General features: G+C 48.7%; 5 non-coding genes and 1 pseudogene across 5 annotated transcripts; all 6 read right to left on the reverse strand.

The window, feature by feature from the left end:
* Window positions 1–1,572: 1,572 nt before the first annotated feature.
* On the reverse strand, window positions 1,573–1,763 carry LOC130305331 (U2 spliceosomal RNA). Its single transcript, XR_008854930.1, has one exon. It is a non-coding gene; the product is annotated as a U2 spliceosomal RNA (small nuclear RNA).
* Window positions 1,764–3,853: 2,090 nt separating this feature from the next.
* On the reverse strand, window positions 3,854–4,044 carry LOC130305343 (U2 spliceosomal RNA). The gene has a single exon (XR_008854942.1). It is a non-coding gene; the product is annotated as a U2 spliceosomal RNA (small nuclear RNA).
* A 2,084-nt stretch (window positions 4,045–6,128) lies between these two features.
* LOC130305354 (U2 spliceosomal RNA) lies at window positions 6,129–6,319 on the reverse strand. Its single transcript, XR_008854952.1, has one exon. It is a non-coding gene; the product is annotated as a U2 spliceosomal RNA (small nuclear RNA).
* Window positions 6,320–8,410: 2,091 nt separating this feature from the next.
* LOC130305353 (U2 spliceosomal RNA) lies at window positions 8,411–8,589 on the reverse strand (annotated as a pseudogene).
* A 7,163-nt stretch (window positions 8,590–15,752) lies between these two features.
* LOC130305365 (U2 spliceosomal RNA) lies at window positions 15,753–15,943 on the reverse strand. The gene has a single exon (XR_008854960.1). It is a non-coding gene; the product is annotated as a U2 spliceosomal RNA (small nuclear RNA).
* Window positions 15,944–18,016: 2,073 nt separating this feature from the next.
* On the reverse strand, window positions 18,017–18,207 carry LOC130305377 (U2 spliceosomal RNA). The gene has a single exon (XR_008854964.1). It is a non-coding gene; the product is annotated as a U2 spliceosomal RNA (small nuclear RNA).
* Window positions 18,208–18,369: the final 162 nt, after the last annotated feature.

Consider the following 18,369-nt stretch of genomic DNA (forward strand, 5'->3'; position numbering starts at 1 on the left):
TAGGTGACATCACAAATCCCTATGGTTACATACACAACAAAGCTGGGTTGTTGTTGTTTACACTCTGCAAGGCCTGTGGAAGTGAGTGACATCATAGCACTGTAGTTCTGAGGGTTCTAGATGGATGCAACAATCTCCTGTTGCTTCTATGAAGGCCATAATAGACGACATCACCAAACAGCTCCATACTCACATACACAGCAAAGGAGAGATGTTGTTTACACCTAGTGATGTCAGTGGTATTGAGTGACATCACAGCACAGTGCTAAGGCTCCTGGGCCTGGACACAGCAGCGGCTGCAATATCTCAACGGAGAATACGTTTATATATATGTGTGTGTGTGCGCGTATATATATATATATATATATATATATATATATATATATATATATATATATTTCTCCGCCGAAATCACTTTTAAACCCATTTCCACCTTTTTTTCCCTTCTCTTCCTCTTACTTTTTTTTCACGTTTTTTTACGTTTTTCTCCTTTTCGCCTCTTTTCTGGGCGTATTATTCTTCTTTTTCTTCTTTTTTTTCGTCTAATGCATACCCCATCAGTGCAGCAATGCTTATTCAATACCGCCAGCAGATGGAGACACTGGGGGATAATTTTATAAGGATTTATACTGATTTTTCCTGTCTGAATTTGTCGCACAGAAAGTTGCAGGCCAAATATGTGTGACATTTCTGCGACTTTAGCTTCTAGAGCATTTTTACAACATTATACATAGGTGCTGAATACATAAAAAGCGACTGTTCAGCGACAGACAAGTCGCATCGGCTGAAAGTAGGCCAGAATGTCAGTCCATGTTGGAGCAGGTTTAGATACAGTCTAAAGTATAGATCTCAAAGTCTGTGCACAGAATTTAGCAAGGGCCTCGCACCTTCTGATGCATCAGGTAGGTGCACAATAGCATAGCCTAACCCTCTGTACTTTGGTCTATATTGATGCGGGACATAGACAGCCAGCTGATGACCAATCCATTAGTGCAATGGATGGCTGGAAGCATTTGTCTTTGCCTTTGCAATACCACAGAAGCAATGCATGGTCAATGTACAGCAATGACACACCTGTGTGAACAGCCAGGAGACCCCCCCCCCCCCCCATGTTATGTTACATAGTTACATAGTTAGTACGGTCGAAAAAAGACATATGTCCATCAAGTTCAACCAGGGAATTAAGGGGTAGGGGTGTGGCGCGATATTGGGGAAGGGATGAGATTTTATATTTCTTCATAAGCATTAATCTTATTTTGTCAATTAGGAACATTCAGCACCCACCCGCTATCAAGGCAGCTGCCTATCATGTCATGCCCTACCTGCACAGGTGTGCTGGCTACTCAAATGATCCAATTAAGGAGGCCATTTAGTCAGCAGCAGCAGAAGTCCTGTGCCTGGACGCTCCAACAGCGGCCAGACACAAGCAGAAGCAGAAGCAGCAGAAGCAGCAGCAGCACCACCTTTTGTTTTTTGGCTGCAGCAGCAGCAAGGCCCACAGGGCTGGCTAGCTGGCTAGCCAGCAAGCAGGTAGCAATGAAAGTAGGAATCTTTCTTTTTAACCCTGTAAGGGGGTGGTGCACTGTACCCGAAGATACTGCCATATCGGGTCAATGCATAGGGCGACGGAAGCAAGCTTCGAAATCGGCCCCCGTTCTCAAAAATCCATTTAATATATGGTCCCCAGATAGGGGACGTATCAGATATTAAACTGATAAGAACAGATACTACACTTGATCTTAGCCAAAAGGCCGAGAAGCGATAACCGTGAAAGGGGCGGGCCCAACAAGGTGCCCTTCATGGGCACTATCACTGCTTGCTGTCAGGGAGGCTGCCAGACAATTTTCCATGCACACTCTGGGCTGGGGGGCAGTCAACCACCAGTACACACAGCAGAACCTAAACCCATACCATTATTGCTAAGCAGCAAGACAGGGGCCCATTGCACTCCCACGGGGCCTTTTTAAATGCAATCCATAACCCGGATTTGCCAGGAACCCTTCTTACTCCTCCTACTTGCATGTGACACTGGGCTTAGGATCTGCATAGGAAACACACACACAAGCACACACCTACCTTTGTTGCCTGCAGATGCCTCCTTGGCTGTCCCCAAACGGTATCAAACCAACACCCACGGGAAGCTGTAAGCATAGAGGACATGCCTGCACCCCATTGGACTTACCTGTGTGGGTTAAATCCGGGTTATTTGACAACCTATGGCGGTGATGGTTCTGCTCAGGCAGAGCAGTGCTGATGCTCCTCATAAAGCTGTCGCTGCTGTGAAGGTTCTAGGTGACATCACAAATCCCTATGGTTACATACACAACAAAGCTGGGTTGTTGTTGTTTACACTCTGCAAGGCCTGTGGAAGTGAGTGACATCATAGCACTGTAGTTCTGAGGGTTCTAGATGGATGCAACAATCTCCTGTTGCTTCTATGAAGGCCATAATAGACGACATCACCAAACAGCTCCATAGTCACATACACAGCAAAGGAGAGATGTTGTTTACACCTAGTGATGTCAGTGGTATTGAGTGACATCACAGCACAGTGCTAAGGCTCCTGGGCCTGGACACAGCAGCGGCTGCAATATCTCAACGGAGAATACGTTTATATATATGTGTGTGTGTGCGCGTATATATATATATATATATATATATATATATATATATATATATATTTCTCCGCCGAAATCACTTTTAAACCCATTTCCACCTTTTTTTCCCTTCTCTTCCTCTTACTTTTTTTTCACGTTTTTTTACGTTTTTCTCCTTTTCGCCTCTTTTCTGGGCGTATTATTCTTCTTTTTCTTCTTTTTTTTCGTCTAATGCATACCCCATCAGTGCAGCAATGCTTATTCAATACCGCCAGCAGATGGAGACACTGGGGGATAATTTTCTAAGGATTTATACTGATTTTTCCTGTCTGAATTTGTCGCAAAGAAAGTTGCAGGCCAAATATGTGTGACATTTCTGCGACTTTAGCTTCTAGAGCATTTTTACAACATTATACATAGGTGCTGAATACATAAAAAGCGACTGTTCAGCGACAGACAAGTCGCATCGGCTGAAAGTAGGCCAGAATGTCAGTCCATGTTGGAGCAGGTTTAGATACAGTCTAAAGTATAGATCTCAAAGTCTGTGCACAGAATTTAGCAAGGGCCTCGCACCTTCTGATGCATCAGGTAGGTGCACAATAGCATAGCCTAACCCTCTGTACTTTGGTCTATATTGATGCGGGACATAGACAGCCAGCTGATGACCAATCCATTAGTGCAATGGATGGCTGGAAGCATTTGTCTTTGCCTTTGCAATACCACAGAAGCAATGCATGGTCAATGTACAGCAATGACACACCTGTGTGAACAGCCAGGAGACCCCCCCCCCCCCATGTTATGTTACATAGTTACATAGTTAGTACGGTCGAAAAAAGACATATGTCCATCAAGTTCAACCAGGGAATTAAGGGGTAGGGGTGTGGCGCGATATTGGGGAAGGGATGAGATTTTATATTTCTTCATAAGCATTAATCTTATTTTGTCAATTAGGAACATTCAGCACCCACCCGCTATCAAGGCAGCTGCCTATCATGTCATGCCCTACCTGCACAGGTGTGCTGGCTACTCAAATGATCCAATTAAGGAGGCCATTTAGTCAGCAGCAGCAGAAGTCCTGTGCCTGGACGCTCCAACAGCGGCCAGACACAAGCAGAAGCAGAAGCAGCAGAAGCAGCAGCAGCACCACCTTTTGTTTTTTGGCTGCAGCAGCAGCAAGGCCCACAGGGCTGGCTAGCTGGCTAGCCAGCAAGCAGGTAGCAATGAAAGTAGGAATCTTTCTTTTTAACCCTGTAAGGGGGTGGTGCACTGTACCCGAAGATACTGCCATATCGGGTCAATGCATAGGGCGACGGAAGCAAGCTTCGAAATCGGCCCCCGTTCTCAAAAATCCATTTAATATATGGTCCCCAGATAGGGGACGTATCAGATATTAAACTGATAAGAACAGATACTACACTTGATCTTAGCCAAAAGGCCGAGAAGCGATAACCGTGAAAGGGGCGGGCCCAACAAGGTGCCCTTCATGGGCACTATCACTGCTTGCTGTCAGGGAGGCTGCCAGACAATTTTCCATGCACACTCTGGGCTGGGGGGCAGTCAACCACCAGTACACACAGCAGAACCTAAACCCATACCATTATTGCTAAGCAGCAAGACAGGGGCCCATTGCACTCCCACGGGGCCTTTTTAAATGCAATCCATAACCCGGATTTGCCAGGAACCCTTCTTACTCCTCCTACTTGCATGTGACACTGGGCTTAGGATCTGCATAGGAAACACACACACAAGCACACACCTACCTTTGTTGCCTGCAGATGCCTCCTTGGCTGTCCCCAAACGGTATCAAACCAACACCCACGGGAAGCTGTAAGCATAGAGGACATGCCTGCACCCCATTGGACTTACCTGTGTGGGTTAAATCCGGGTTATTTGACAACCTATGGCGGTGATGGTTCTGCTCAGGCAGAGCAGTGCTGATGCTCCTCATAAAGCTGTCGCTGCTGTGAAGGTTCTAGGTGACATCACAAATCCCTATGGTTACATACACAACAAAGCTGGGTTGTTGTTGTTTACACTCTGCAAGGCCTGTGGAAGTGAGTGACATCATAGCACTGTAGTTCTGAGGGTTCTAGATGGATGCAACAATCTCCTGTTGCTTCTATGAAGGCCATAATAGACGACATCACCAAACAGCTCCATAGTCACATACACAGCAAAGGAGAGATGTTGTTTACACCTAGTGATGTCAGTGGTATTGAGTGACATCACAGCACAGTGCTAAGGCTCCTGGGCCTGGACACAGCAGCGGCTGCAATATCTCAACGGAGAATACGTTTATATATATGTGTGTGTGTGCGCGTATATATATATATATATATATATATATATATATATTTCTCCGCCGAAATCACTTTTAAACCCATTTCCACCTTTTTTTCCCTTCTCTTCCTCTTACTTTTTTTTCACGTTTTTTTACGTTTTTCTCCTTTTCGCCTCTTTTCTGGGCGTATTATTCTTCTTTTTCTTCTTTTTTTTCGTCTAATGCATACCCCATCAGTGCAGCAATGCTTATTCAATACCGCCAGCAGATGGAGACACTGGGGGATAATTTTCTAAGGATTTATACTGATTTTTCCTGTCTGAATTTGTCGCACAGAAAGTTGCAGGCCAAATATGTGTGACATTTCTGCGACTTTAGCTTCTAGAGCATTTTTACAACATTATACATAGGTGCTGAATACATAAAAAGCGACTGTTCAGCGACAGACAAGTCGCATCGGCTGAAAGTAGGCCAGAATGTCAGTCCATGTTGGAGCAGGTTTAGATACAGTCTAAAGTATAGATCTCAAAGTCTGTGCACAGAATTTAGCAAGGGCCTCGCACCTTCTGATGCATCAGGTAGGTGCACAATAGCATAGCCTAACCCTCTGTACTTTGGTCTATATTGATGCGGGACATAGACAGCCAGCTGATGACCAATCCATTAGTGCAATGGATGGCTGGAAGCATTTGTCTTTGCCTTTGCAATACCACAGAAGCAATGCATGGTCAATGTACAGCAATGACACACCTGTGTGAACAGCCAGGAGACCCCCCCCCCCCCCCCCATGTTATGTTACATAGTTACATAGTTAGTACGGTCGAAAAAAGACATATGTCCATCAAGTTCAACCAGGGAATTAAGGGGTAGGGGTGTGGCGCGATATTGGGGAAGGGATGAGATTTTATATTTCTTCATAAGCATTAATCTTATTTTGTCAATTAGGAACATTCAGCACCCACCCGCTATCAAGGCAGCTGCCTATCATGTCATGCCCTACCTGCACAGGTGTGCTGGCTACTCAAATGATCCAATTAAGGAGGCCATTTAGTCAGCAGCAGCAGAAGTCCTGTGCCTGGACGCTCCAACAGCGGCCAGACACAAGCAGAAGCAGAAGCAGCAGAAGCAGCAGCAGCACCACCTTTTGTTTTTTGGCTGCAGCAGCAGCAAGGCCCACAGGGCTGGCTAGCTGGCTAGCCAGCAAGCAGGTAGCAATGAAAGTAGGAATCTTTCTTTTTAACCCTGTAAGGGGGTGGTGCACTGTACCCGAAGATACTGCCATATCGGGTCAATGCATAGGGCGACGGAAGCAAGCTTCGAAATCGGCCCCCGTTCTCAAAAATCCATTTAATATATGGTCCCCAGATAGGGGACGTATCAGATATTAAACTGATAAGAACAGATACTACACTTGATCTTAGCCAAAAGGCCGAGAAGCGATAACCGTGAAAGGGGCGGGCCCAACAAGGTGCCCTTCATGGGCACTATCACTGCTTGCTGTCAGGGAGGCTGCCAGACAATTTTCCATGCACACTCTGGGCTGGGGGGCAGTCAACCACCAGTACACACAGCAGAACCTAAACCCATACCATTATTGCTAAGCAGCAAGACAGGGGCCCATTGCACTCCCACGGGGCCTTTTTAAATGCAATCCATAACCCGGATTTGCCAGGAACCCTTCTTACTCCTCCTACTTGCATGTGACACTGGGCTTAGGATCTGCATAGGAAACACACACACAAGCACACACCTACCTTTGTTGCCTGCAGATGCCTCCTTGGCTGTCCCCAAACGGTATCAAACCAACACCCACGGGAAGCTGTAAGCATAGAGGACATGCCTGCACCCCATTGGACTTACCTGTGTGGGTTAAATCCGGGTTATTTGACAACCTATGGCGGTGATGGTTCTGCTCAGGCAGAGCAGTGCTGATGCTCCTCATAAAGCTGTCGCTGCTGTGAAGGTTCTAGGTGACATCACAAATCCCTATGGTTACATACACAACAAAGCTGGGTTGTTGTTGTTTACACTCTGCAAGGCCTGTGGAAGTGAGTGACATCATAGCACTGTAGTTCTGAGGGTTCTAGATGGATGCAACAATCTCCTGTTGCTTCTATGAAGGCCATAATAGACGACATCACCAAACAGCTCCATAGTCACATACACAGCAAAGGAGAGATGTTGTTTACACCTAGTGATGTCAGTGGTATTGAGTGACATCACAGCACAGTGCTAAGGCTCCTGGGCCTGGACACAGCAGCGGCTGCAATATCTCAACGGAGAATACGTTTATATATATGTGTGTGTGTGCGCGTATATATATATATATATATATATATATATATATATATTTCTCCGCCGAAATCACTTTTAAACCCATTTCCACCTTTTTTTCCCTTCTCTTCCTCTTACTTTTTTTTCACGTTTTTTTACGTTTTTCTCCTTTTCGCCTCTTTTCTGGGCGTATTATTCTTCTTTTTCTTCTTTTTTTTCGTCTAATGCATACCCCATCAGTGCAGCAATGCTTATTCAATACCGCCAGCAGATGGAGACACTGGGGGATAATTTTCTAAGGATTTATACTGATTTTTCCTGTCTGAATTTGTCGCACAGAAAGTTGCAGGCCAAATATGTGTGACATTTCTGCGACTTTAGCTTCTAGAGCATTTTTACAACATTATACATAGGTGCTGAATACATAAAAAGCGACTGTTCAGCGACAGACAAGTCGCATCGGCTGAAAGTAGGCCAGAATGTCAGTCCATGTTGGAGCAGGTTTAGATACAGTCTAAAGTATAGATCTCAAAGTCTGTGCACAGAATTTAGCAAGGGCCTCGCACCTTCTGATGCATCAGGTAGGTGCACAATAGCATAGCCTAACCCTCTGTACTTTGGTCTATATTGATGCGGGACATAGACAGCCAGCTGATGACCAATCCATTAGTGCAATGGATGGCTGGAAGCATTTGTCTTTGCCTTTGCAATACCACAGAAGCAATGCATGGTCAATGTACAGCAATGACACACCTGTGTGAACAGCCAGGAGACCCCCCCCCCCCCCCCCCCATGTTATGTTACATAGTTACATAGTTAGTACGGTCGAAAAAAGACATATGTCCATCAAGTTCAACCAGGGAATTAAGGGGTAGGGGTGTGGCGCGATATTGGGGAAGGGATGAGATTTTATATTTCTTCATAAGCATTAATCTTATTTTGTCAATTAGGAACATTCAGCACCCACCCGCTATCAAGGCAGCTGCCTATCATGTCATGCCCTACCTGCACAGGTGTGCTGGCTACTCAAATGATCCAATTAAGGAGGCCATTTAGTCAGCAGCAGCAGAAGTCCTGTGCCTGGACGCTCCAACAGCGGCCAGACACAAGCAGAAGCAGAAGCAGCAGAAGCAGCAGCAGCACCAGCTTTTGTTTTTTGGCTGCAGCAGCAGCAGCAAGGCCCACAGGGCTGGCTAGCTGGCTAGCCAGCAAGCAGGTAGCAATGAAAGTAGGAATCTTTCTTTTTAACCCTGTAAGGGGGTGGTGCACTGTACCCGAAGATACTGCCATATCGGGTCAATGCATAGGGCGACGGAAGCAAGCTTCGAAATCGGCCCCCGTTCTCAAAAATCCATTTAATATATGGTCCCCAGATAGGGGACGTATCAGATATTAAACTGATAAGAACAGATTTTTTTTTTTGATTGAAAGAGCTTTATTTTCCGTTCAGTCATTACAAGTCGTACAATAAATTACAGTCACACAAAGCATGATAGTACAATACACAGCAAAGGTTCCCTAAGCTATACATCGCACACCATGCTACTCTAACATTCAGCTCAATCCTGCAATAGAAAAGCACAAGAGATCAAACAAAAACCAAATAATACAATCTGTGATCGGGGTAGGGGTGTGGGCGACTATGTGGGGGTAGGGAGGGGGCGGATCACAGGGCCAAACTGTTGGGCTGTATCTTCAGGGAGACATGGGAGAAGGAGAGGGGTCTTCACTCCTCTTCTTCCTCATCAACGGCCGAGCTGTCCAAGATGGAATAGTCTCTAAGCAGGTTCTTGATGAACCTGCGGCAGTCCCGGACGGACATGTTTTCCCTGTTGATCACGAGGCGGTTCCTGGCAAGCCACACTGCATCCTTAAAACAGTTCATAAGGCGCCAGGCCTCCTGGATGGCCTCCACGTCGTGGGTCCCAGGGAACAGGCCGTAAAGCACCGAATGGTACGATAGGCAGCTCCTGGGCACTGAGTCTCTGAGTTCCTGTTCTAGGGCGTCCAACAGACCCTGTGCAAAGGGGCACTGCCAAAACACGTGGAAAGAGGTTTCCTCCACGTAGGGGCAACGGGGGCAGTACCGGGTCTTGCACAGGTTGCGGGCATGCATGAATGACCTGAGAGAGAGACCTCCCATGACGGCCATCCACGACAAGTCCTTGTGTCCATTGGTAAGCCGCTTTGAGGCCACATTGTTCCAAACTGTCTCTGCAGTGGCTGCGGGGAGTCCCGGAACCAGCTCGGTCGAGTCCTTAGCTCGGATGAGCTTGTGGATTGTCTTTGGCTTCCATAGGTCTGGTTTCAGTCCTTCCAGCTGGTGCTCCCTCACAAACCGGACAACATCCCCATAGAACCAGGGAGTGTTCCAGTTGTAAGGGATGGAGCTGTCCCACTTGTCCCAGCCCAGCTGTCTCCAGAGGGGCATGAGAAGCAAGCGAGACATGGACCTGCCCGCTGAGCCAGTCTTTTCTACAAGAGTCCGCTGCACCGTGACGCATGCAAAGGAGGCCCTCAGCAGAGCGGGGATGTCGGGTATTCCCTTCCCACCCTTGCGGGGTTCCTTGTACATCACGGTCCTCTTGACTCTGTCCATTTTGCCCCAGACGAAGCCAAACACTGTCCGGGTGATGGCCTTGCAAACGGTGGTATGGGGAGGCCAGGCCTGTGCGGTATATTGGAGCACAGGCAAAACTTCACTCCGCAGGACAAGTGCCTTGCCTTCCATCGTGAGCTTTCTGGAGCTCCACAGTCCGATCTTCGAGTTTATCCTTCCTAGTCGGTCTTGCCAAGACTTAAGGGCCGCTCCTTCCTTCCCGAACCAGACTCCAAGAATTTGAATGAAGTCCGGCTTAATAGTAAAGGGGAAGGGGGCGGAAGAAGCCAGGTGCCATTCCCCGAAGAGCATGGCCTCCGACTTCCCGCAGTTGACTTTTGCCCCCGAAGCTCTGCCGAAGTCCTCGCAGGTCTGGACGAGTGCAGTCACCGAACGCTGGTCAGCGCAGAAGACGGTCACGTCGTCCATGTAGAGCGAGCACTTGACCTCGTGGCGATCTGGTCCTGGTGCGGTGATCCCTCTGATCTCTCCATTCTGCCGGATAGTCTCAGCGAAGAGCTCTATAACACAAACAAAAAGGAGAGGTGAAAGAGGGCAGCCTTGTCTAACCCCTGAAAGAATAGGAAAGGGGTCAGTCTTCCAGCCGTTCACCAACACCGTGCTGTAAATGTCAAAATACATAACGTTAACAAAAGAGCAAAACATCTTCCCCAGACCCAGCCTGCGCAAAACCCTGTCCATGAATGCGTGGGAGACACGGTCGAACGCCTTCTCCTGATCTAAGCTGACCAGGGCGGCGCGGCCCCCGCGGTCCTGGATGTAATGGACCGTGTCTCTCACAAGGGCAAGGCTGTCGGCAATCCTGCGGCCAGGAATGCTGCAGGTCTGGTCCGGATGGACGATCTGCCCCATGACAGGTTTCAGCCTGTTGGCCAGCACCTTGGCGAGGATCTTGTAGTCCACGTTCAGGAGAGAGATGGGACGCCAGTTTTTCAGGTCACATCTCTCCCCCTTCCGCTTATACAAGATCGTGATCATCCCTTCCCTCAACGACGGAGGCATTCTGCCCCCCACCACCATCTCCTCGTACACCTCCAACAGGTCCGGACAGATCAGGTCACCCAGCGCTACGTAGAGCTCGGCCGGGAGACCGTCACTGCCCGGGGTCCTGCCGGGCTTAAAGGATTTAGCGGCAGAGAGCAGCTCCCCCACCGTCAAGGGATCGTCCATAGCCGCCGCACCTGCGGGATCAACAACGTTAGTGACACCTGACAGGAACCTCTCGGCGGCTTCGGGGTCGGATGACTTGGGGGCGTAGAGGTTGCTGTAGAAGTCGTGGACGACCCCCATCACTTCCTCCTTGCCGCTCCTCATGTGTCCGGTCTCATCTCGTAGCTCAGTCAGGGGCGTGTGGCCGGCATGGAGCTTCCTGAAAAAGAAAGAGTTACATTTCTCACCCTTCTCCAAGTTCTCCACCTTGGAACGAAAGACGATTCGCTTGGATTCCTCCTCAAAGTGCCTTTTCAAGCTCTTTTTGGTCTCCTCCAGCTCCTCCCTGACGTCCCAGCCACACTGGAGCAGGTCCTGCAGGGACCGCAGCTCGCGCTGCAGTTTCCTCAAGTCCCACTTCTTCGCACACGCCTGTTGTCTGCCTTTTGCCTGAAAGAAACAACGGAATTCGACTTTAACATATTCCCACCAATCGCTGATGCACTTGAACAGACATTTGTCATTTCGCCATACAAGGTAAGCATCCCTAAGTTCCTCCATGACCTCCCTCTGCTCCAACAGGGCACAATTCAACTTCCAGGAGCCCGGGCCAGGTGGGAATCCATGGCCCAGAGTCCCCCGGAATCGAATGGCCCTGTGGTCAGAGAAGAAGCAGGGGACCATAGAGTACGACACCTTTCTGACTGCTCTCGAAGTGAAGATGAAGTCTATCCGAGAACGGAGCGAACCATCGGGGCGGCTCCACGTATAGTTTACGGAGCCGTTCCCGACGGACCCGACAACGTCCTGCAAGGATGCCTCCGTCACCATCTCAATCAGCAGTTTAGACGTCACGTCCAGGTTGGCGGATGTGCCAGAACTGCGCCCGTCCACCTCAATGGGGCAGTTGAAGTCACCACCCAACACTACTGCCCTAGTGGTGGCGAGTTCAGCCCGCAGGGCCTGGAGAACCTCCAGTCGGACATCCCTCTCAGGGGAGGCATACACGTTGATGAGCCGCACGGGCTCACCCGCCCAGGAACCGTCTGCGACAAGAAGTCTGCCACAGACGAGCTCCCGGACGGAATCAAGTGCAAAGTTACCTCCCCTGATCAGGATGGCCACCCCCGCAGACCTATTGTCGCCCCCACCAGACCAGTAGGAAGGGCCGTGAGGCCACTGCCTGGCCAGATGGTTGTAAGACCTAGAAGCAGACAAAGCACATTCCTGCAACATGTAAACATCACACCTCTGGGAATCTAAGAACGTAAGAACAGTCTGAAATCTAAACCAAGCTCTAATACTCCTCACATTAATGCAGAAGATGTTGAGATCAGCCATGGGAATAAAAAGAGAGGTTAGTTCTGATACTAGTTACCAGTCTGGTCGGACGGGTCCTCTTCTCTGGCGCCTGTCGGCTCCTGTGGCTTCTCGTAGCGCCCTTCCAAGAACTCGTCGTAGACCGTAGGAGATGGGGCGGCAGGGGATGGGGCGGGAGGGGCAGGGGAGGGGCGGGACGGGGCAGGGGTGGTGGCTTTCGCCTTCTTACCCTCCTTGGTCGGCTTGGCCATCCGTGGTGTTGGCTCCGGAGCTGGGGCTGGCTTCGGTGCTCTCGCTGCCACAGATGCCCATGTTCTCTCCCTCTGGGGGCAGTCCTTGTAGCTGTGGGCTGCCAGTCCGCAGAGGTTGCAGGTCTTGCTCTTGGGGCAGTCCTTGGTCGTGTGACCTGTCACACGGCAATACCTGCAGGCATCCTCCGTACAGTCCTTGCCCTCGTGGCCCATCTTGCCACATCTCCTGCAGGTCTGCGGCATGTCCGGGTAGAAGATAAGTCCTGTGGAGTTGCCCAAGGAAAATGTCGTTGGCAGGTGCTGTAGTCCGTCTGGAGAAGCAGGGTTCTTGTTGAGTCTGACGACCACAGACCACTTGCAGGTCCAGTATCCGAGTGAGTTCAGGATGCGGGTGGGCTCCCTCACCACGGTGCAGAAGCGCTTCAGGAAAGTCGAGATGTCCGTGCCTGGGGTGTGTGGGTTCCGCATTGAGACCGTCACCCGCCTCTCCTCTCTTTGAATAAGGCAGTTGCCCACAAAGCGAGAGAAAGGGGATTCGGGACTCGCCGCTTTCACCACCTCCCAGTATCTTCTACAGGTCCCAATGGTGGCAAAGGTGATGTAGAAGATTCCCGAAAAGAAGGTTGCTATTCCCAGGGTGTCAGCCGTGGGGAAGCCTTGATCCGCCAGCATCTTCTTGCAGAACACGTCGTGGGACATGTCCGGCACCCTTCCGTCCACAGGCTTGAGCTTCAAGGCAACAGTCTGCCTCATCCAGGGCTCCAGGGTTGGAGCTTCCAGGTTAGGAATTCTGCCGCCCTTCTGCCTTGCCGTGGTGGAGGTTGAAGCTTGCTGTGGTTGGGGCTGGACCTCCAGGCCTTGCCCTGCAGCCTCCTGGGTGGACTTGCTGGTTGAGGCCATGGCTTCTTCCAGCAGGCTCTTTTCCGCTTCCTTGCTTGCTTGTGGAGAGAGGCTTCGCAAAGTCTTCTTTCCCGGGTGGGAGGAGCTATGCAGATCCGGTCCCGGTGGGAGGAGCTATGCAAATCCTTCTCCAGAGGCAGCGAGTTTCTTCGAAAAGATTCTGCGCCGCCTTCCTCTTCGCCGCTGTTCCGAAATTCACCGCCGATTCCCTTCTTCCAGGTTCTTCGTAGGCTTCTTCCGGAGCTGCAGTCTTCAAGATCTTCTCCTTCTTCAGATGTTCCGAGGCAGGCAGGAGACGATCTTCAGGTGGTATGCTCTAGAGAAATGCGGTTCTAATAAGAACGAAAAGTACTGCAATCGTACTACGCAAAATCTCTACCACAATGCTTGGAGTTCTTCAGACCGTAGCGATCATGGTATCTCCCCTGCCAGGTAAGTAAGTATCTCCCCTGCCACTCCCACGGGGCCTTTTTAAATGCAATCCATAACCCGGATTTGCCAGGAACCCTTCTTACTCCTCCTACTTGCATGTGACACTGGGCTTAGGATCTGCATAGGAAACACACACACAAGCACACACCTACCTTTGTTGCCTGCAGATGCCTCCTTGGCTGTCCCCAAACGGTATCAAACCAACACCCACGGGAAACTGTAAGCATAGAGGACATGCCTGCACCCCATTGGACTTACCTGTGTGGGTTAAATCCGGGTTATTTGACAACCTATGGCGGTGATGGTTCTGCTCAGGCAGAGCAGTGCTGATGCTCCTCATAAAGCTGTCGCTGCTGTGAAGGTTCTAGGTGACATCACAAATCCCTATGGTTACATACACAACAAAGCTGGGTTGTTGTTGTTTACACTCTGCAAGGCCTGTGGAAGTGAGTGACATCATAGCACTGTAGTTCTGAGGGTTCTAGATGGATGCAACAATCTCCTGTTGCTTCTATGAAGGCCATAATAGACGACATCACCAAACAGCTCCATAGTCACATACACAGCAAAGGAGAGATGTTGTTTACACCTAGTGATGTCAGTGGTATTGAGTGACATCACAGCACAGTGCTAAGGCTCCTGGGCCTGGACACAGCAGCGGCTGCAATATCTCAACGGAGAATACGTTTATATATATGTGTGTGTGTGCGCGTATATATATATATATATATATATATATATATATATATATTTCTCCGCCGAAATCACTTTTAAACCCATTTCCACCTTTTTTTCCCTTCTCTTCCTCTTACTTTTTTTTCACGTTTTTTTACGTTTTTCTCCTTTTCGCCTCTTTTCTGGGCGTATTATTCTTCTTTTTCTTCTTTTTTTTCGTCTAATGCATACCCCATCAGTGCAGCAATGCTTATTCAATACCGCCAGCAGATGGAGACACTGGGGGATAATTTTCTAAGGATTTATACTGATTTTTCCTGTCTGAATTTGTCGCACAGAAAGTTGCAGGCCAAATATGTGTGACATTTCTGCGACTTTAGCTTCTAGAGCATTTTTACAACATTATACATAGGTGCTGAATACATAAAAAGCGACTGTTCAGCGACAGACAAGTCGCATCGGCTGAAAGTAGGCCAGAATGTCAGTCCATGTTGGAGCAGGTTTAGATACAGTCTAAAGTATAGATCTCAAAGTCTGTGCACAGAATTTAGCAAGGGCCTCGCACCTTCTGATGCATCAGGTAGGTGCACAATAGCATAGCCTAACCCTCTGTACTTTGGTCTATATTGATGCGGGACATAGACAGCCAGCTGATGACCAATCCATTAGTGCAATGGATGGCTGGAAGCATTTGTCTTTGCCTTTGCAATACCACAGAAGCAATGCATGGTCAATGTACAGCAATGACACACCTGTGTGAACAGCCAGGAGACCCCCCCCCCCCCCCCCCATGTTATGTTACATAGTTACATAGTTAGTACGGTCGAAAAAAGACATATGTCCATCAAGTTCAACCAGGGAATTAAGGGGTAGGGGTGTGGCGCGATATTGGGGAAGGGATGAGATTTTATATTTATTCATAAGCATTAATCTTATTTTGTCAATTAGGAACATTCAGCACCCACCCGCTATCAAGGCAGCTGCCTATCATGTCATGCCCTACCTGCACAGGTGTGCTGGCTACTCAAATGATCCAATTAAGGAGGCCATTTAGTCAGCAGCAGCAGAAGTCCTGTGCCTGGACGCTCCAACAGCGGCCAGACACAAGCAGAAGCAGAAGCAGCAGAAGCAGCAGCAGCACCACCTTTTGTTTTTTGGCTGCAGCAGCAGCAAGGCCCACAGGGCTGGCTAGCTGGCTAGCCAGCAAGCAGGTAGCAATGAAAGTAGGAATCTTTCTTTTTAACCCTGTAAGGGGGTGGTGCACTGTACCCGAAGATACTGCCATATCGGGTCAATGCATAGGGCGACGGAAGCAAGCTTCGAAATCGGCCCCCGTTCTCAAAAATCCATTTAATATATGGTCCCCAGATAGGGGACGTATCAGATATTAAACTGATAAGAACAGATACTACACTTGATCTTAGCCAAAAGGCCGAGAAGCGATAACCGTGAAAGGGGCGGGCCCAACAAGGTGCCCTTCATGGGCACTATCACTGCTTGCTGTCAGGGAGGCTGCCAGACAATTTTCCATGCACACTCTGGGCTGGGGGGCAGTCAACCACCAGTACACACAGCAGAACCTAAACCCATACCATTATTGCTAAGCAGCAAGACAGGGGCCCATTGCACTCCCACGGGGCCTTTTTAAATGCAATCCATAACCCGGATTTGCCAGGAACCCTTCTTACTCCTCCTACTTGCATGTGACACTGGGCTTAGGATCTGCATAGGAAACACACACACAAGCACACACCTACCTTTGTTGCCTGCAGATGCCTCCTTGGCTGTCCCCAAACGGTATCAAACCAACACCCACGGGAAGCTGTAAGCATAGAGGACATGCCTGCACCCCATTGGACTTACCTGTGTGGGTTAAATCCGGGTTATTTGACAACCTATGGCGGTGATGGTTCTGCTCAGGCAGAGCAGTGCTGATGCTCCTCATAAAGCTGTCGCTGCTGTGAAGGTTCTAGGTGACATCACAAATCCCTATGGTTACATACACAACAAAGCTGGGTTGTTGTTGTTTACACTCTGCAAGGCCTGTGGAAGTGAGTGACATCATAGCACTGTAGTTCTGAGGGTTCTAGATGGATGCAACAATCTCCTGTTGCTTCTATGAAGGCCATAATAGACGACATCACCAAACAGCTCCATAGTCACATACACAGCAAAGGAGAGATGTTGTTTACACCTAGTGATGTCAGTGGTATTGAGTGACATCACAGCACAGTGCTAAGGCTCCTGGGCCTGGACACAGCAGTGGCTGCAATATCTCAACGGAGAATACGTTTATATATATGTGTGTGTGTGCGCGTATATATATATATATATATATATATTTCTCCGCCGAAATCACTTTTAAACCCATTTCCACCTTTTTTTCCCTTCTCTTCCTCTTACTTTTTTTTCACGTTTTTTTACGTTTTTCTCCTTTTCGCCTCTTTTCTGGGCGTATTATTCTTCTTTTTCTTCTTTTTTTTCGTCTAATGCATACCCCATCAGTGCAGCAATGCTTATTCAATACCGCCAGCAGATGGAGACACTGGGGGATAATTTTCTAAGGATTTATACTGATTTTTCCTGTCTGAATTTGTCGCACAGAAAGTTGCAGGCCAAATATGTGTGACATTTCTGCGACTTTAGCTTCTAGAGCATTTTTACAACATTATACATAGGTGCTGAATACATAAAAAGCGACTGTTCAGCGACAGACAAGTCGCATCGGCTGAAAGTAGGCCAGAATGTCAGTCCATGTTGGAGCAGGTTTAGATACAGTCTAAAGTATAGATCTCAAAGTCTGTGCACAGAATTTAGCAAGGGCCTCGCACCTTCTGATGCATCAGGTAGGTGCACAATAGCATAGCCTAACCCTCTGTACTTTGGTCTATATTGATGCGGGACATAGACAGCCAGCTGATGACCAATCCATTAGTGCAATGGATGGCTGGAAGCATTTGTCTTTGCCTTTGCAATACCACAGAAGCAATGCATGGTCAATGTACAGCAATGACACACCTGTGTGAACAGCCAGGAGACCCCCCCCCCCCCCCCATGTTATGTTACATAGTTACATAGTTAGTACGGTCGAAAAAAGACATATGTCCATCAAGTTCAACCAGGGAATTAAGGGGTAGGGGTGTGGCGCGATATTGGGGAAGGGATGAGATTTTATATTTCTTCATAAGCATTAATCTTATTTTGTCAATTAGGAACATTCAGCACCCACCCGCTATCAAGGCAGCTGCCTATCATGTAATGCCCTACCTGCACAGGTGTGCTGGCTACTCAAATGATCCAATTAAGGAGGCCATTTAGTCAGCAGCAGCAGAAGTCCTGTGCCTGGACGCTCCAACAGCGGCCAGACACAAGCAGAAGCAGAAGCAGCAGAAGCAGCAGCAGCACCACCTTTTGTTTTTTGGCTGCAGCAGCAGCAAGGCCCACAGGGCTGGCTAGCTGGCTAGCCAGCAAGCAGGTGGCAATGAAAGTAGGAATCTTTCTTTTTAACCCTGTAAGGGGGTGGTGCACTGTACCCGAAGATACTGCCATATCGGGTCAATGCATAGGGCGACGGAAGCAAGCTTCGAAATCGGCCCCCGTTCTCAAAAATCCATTTAATATATGGTCCCCAGATAGGGGACGTATCAGATATTAAACTGATAAGAACAGATACTACACTTGATCTTAGCCAAAAGGCCGAGAAGCGATAACCGTGAAAGGGGCGGGCCCAACAAGGTGCCCTTCATGGGCACTATCACTGCTTGCTGTCAGGGAGGCTGCCAGACAATTTTCCATGCACACTCTGGGCTGGGGGGCAGTCAACCACCAGTACACACAGCAGAACCTAAACCCATACCATTATTGCTAAGC

This window comes from Hyla sarda, unplaced genomic scaffold, assembly GCF_029499605.1.
Source record: "Hyla sarda isolate aHylSar1 unplaced genomic scaffold, aHylSar1.hap1 scaffold_131, whole genome shotgun sequence".
Classification (NCBI taxonomy): domain Eukaryota; kingdom Metazoa; phylum Chordata; class Amphibia; order Anura; family Hylidae; genus Hyla; species Hyla sarda.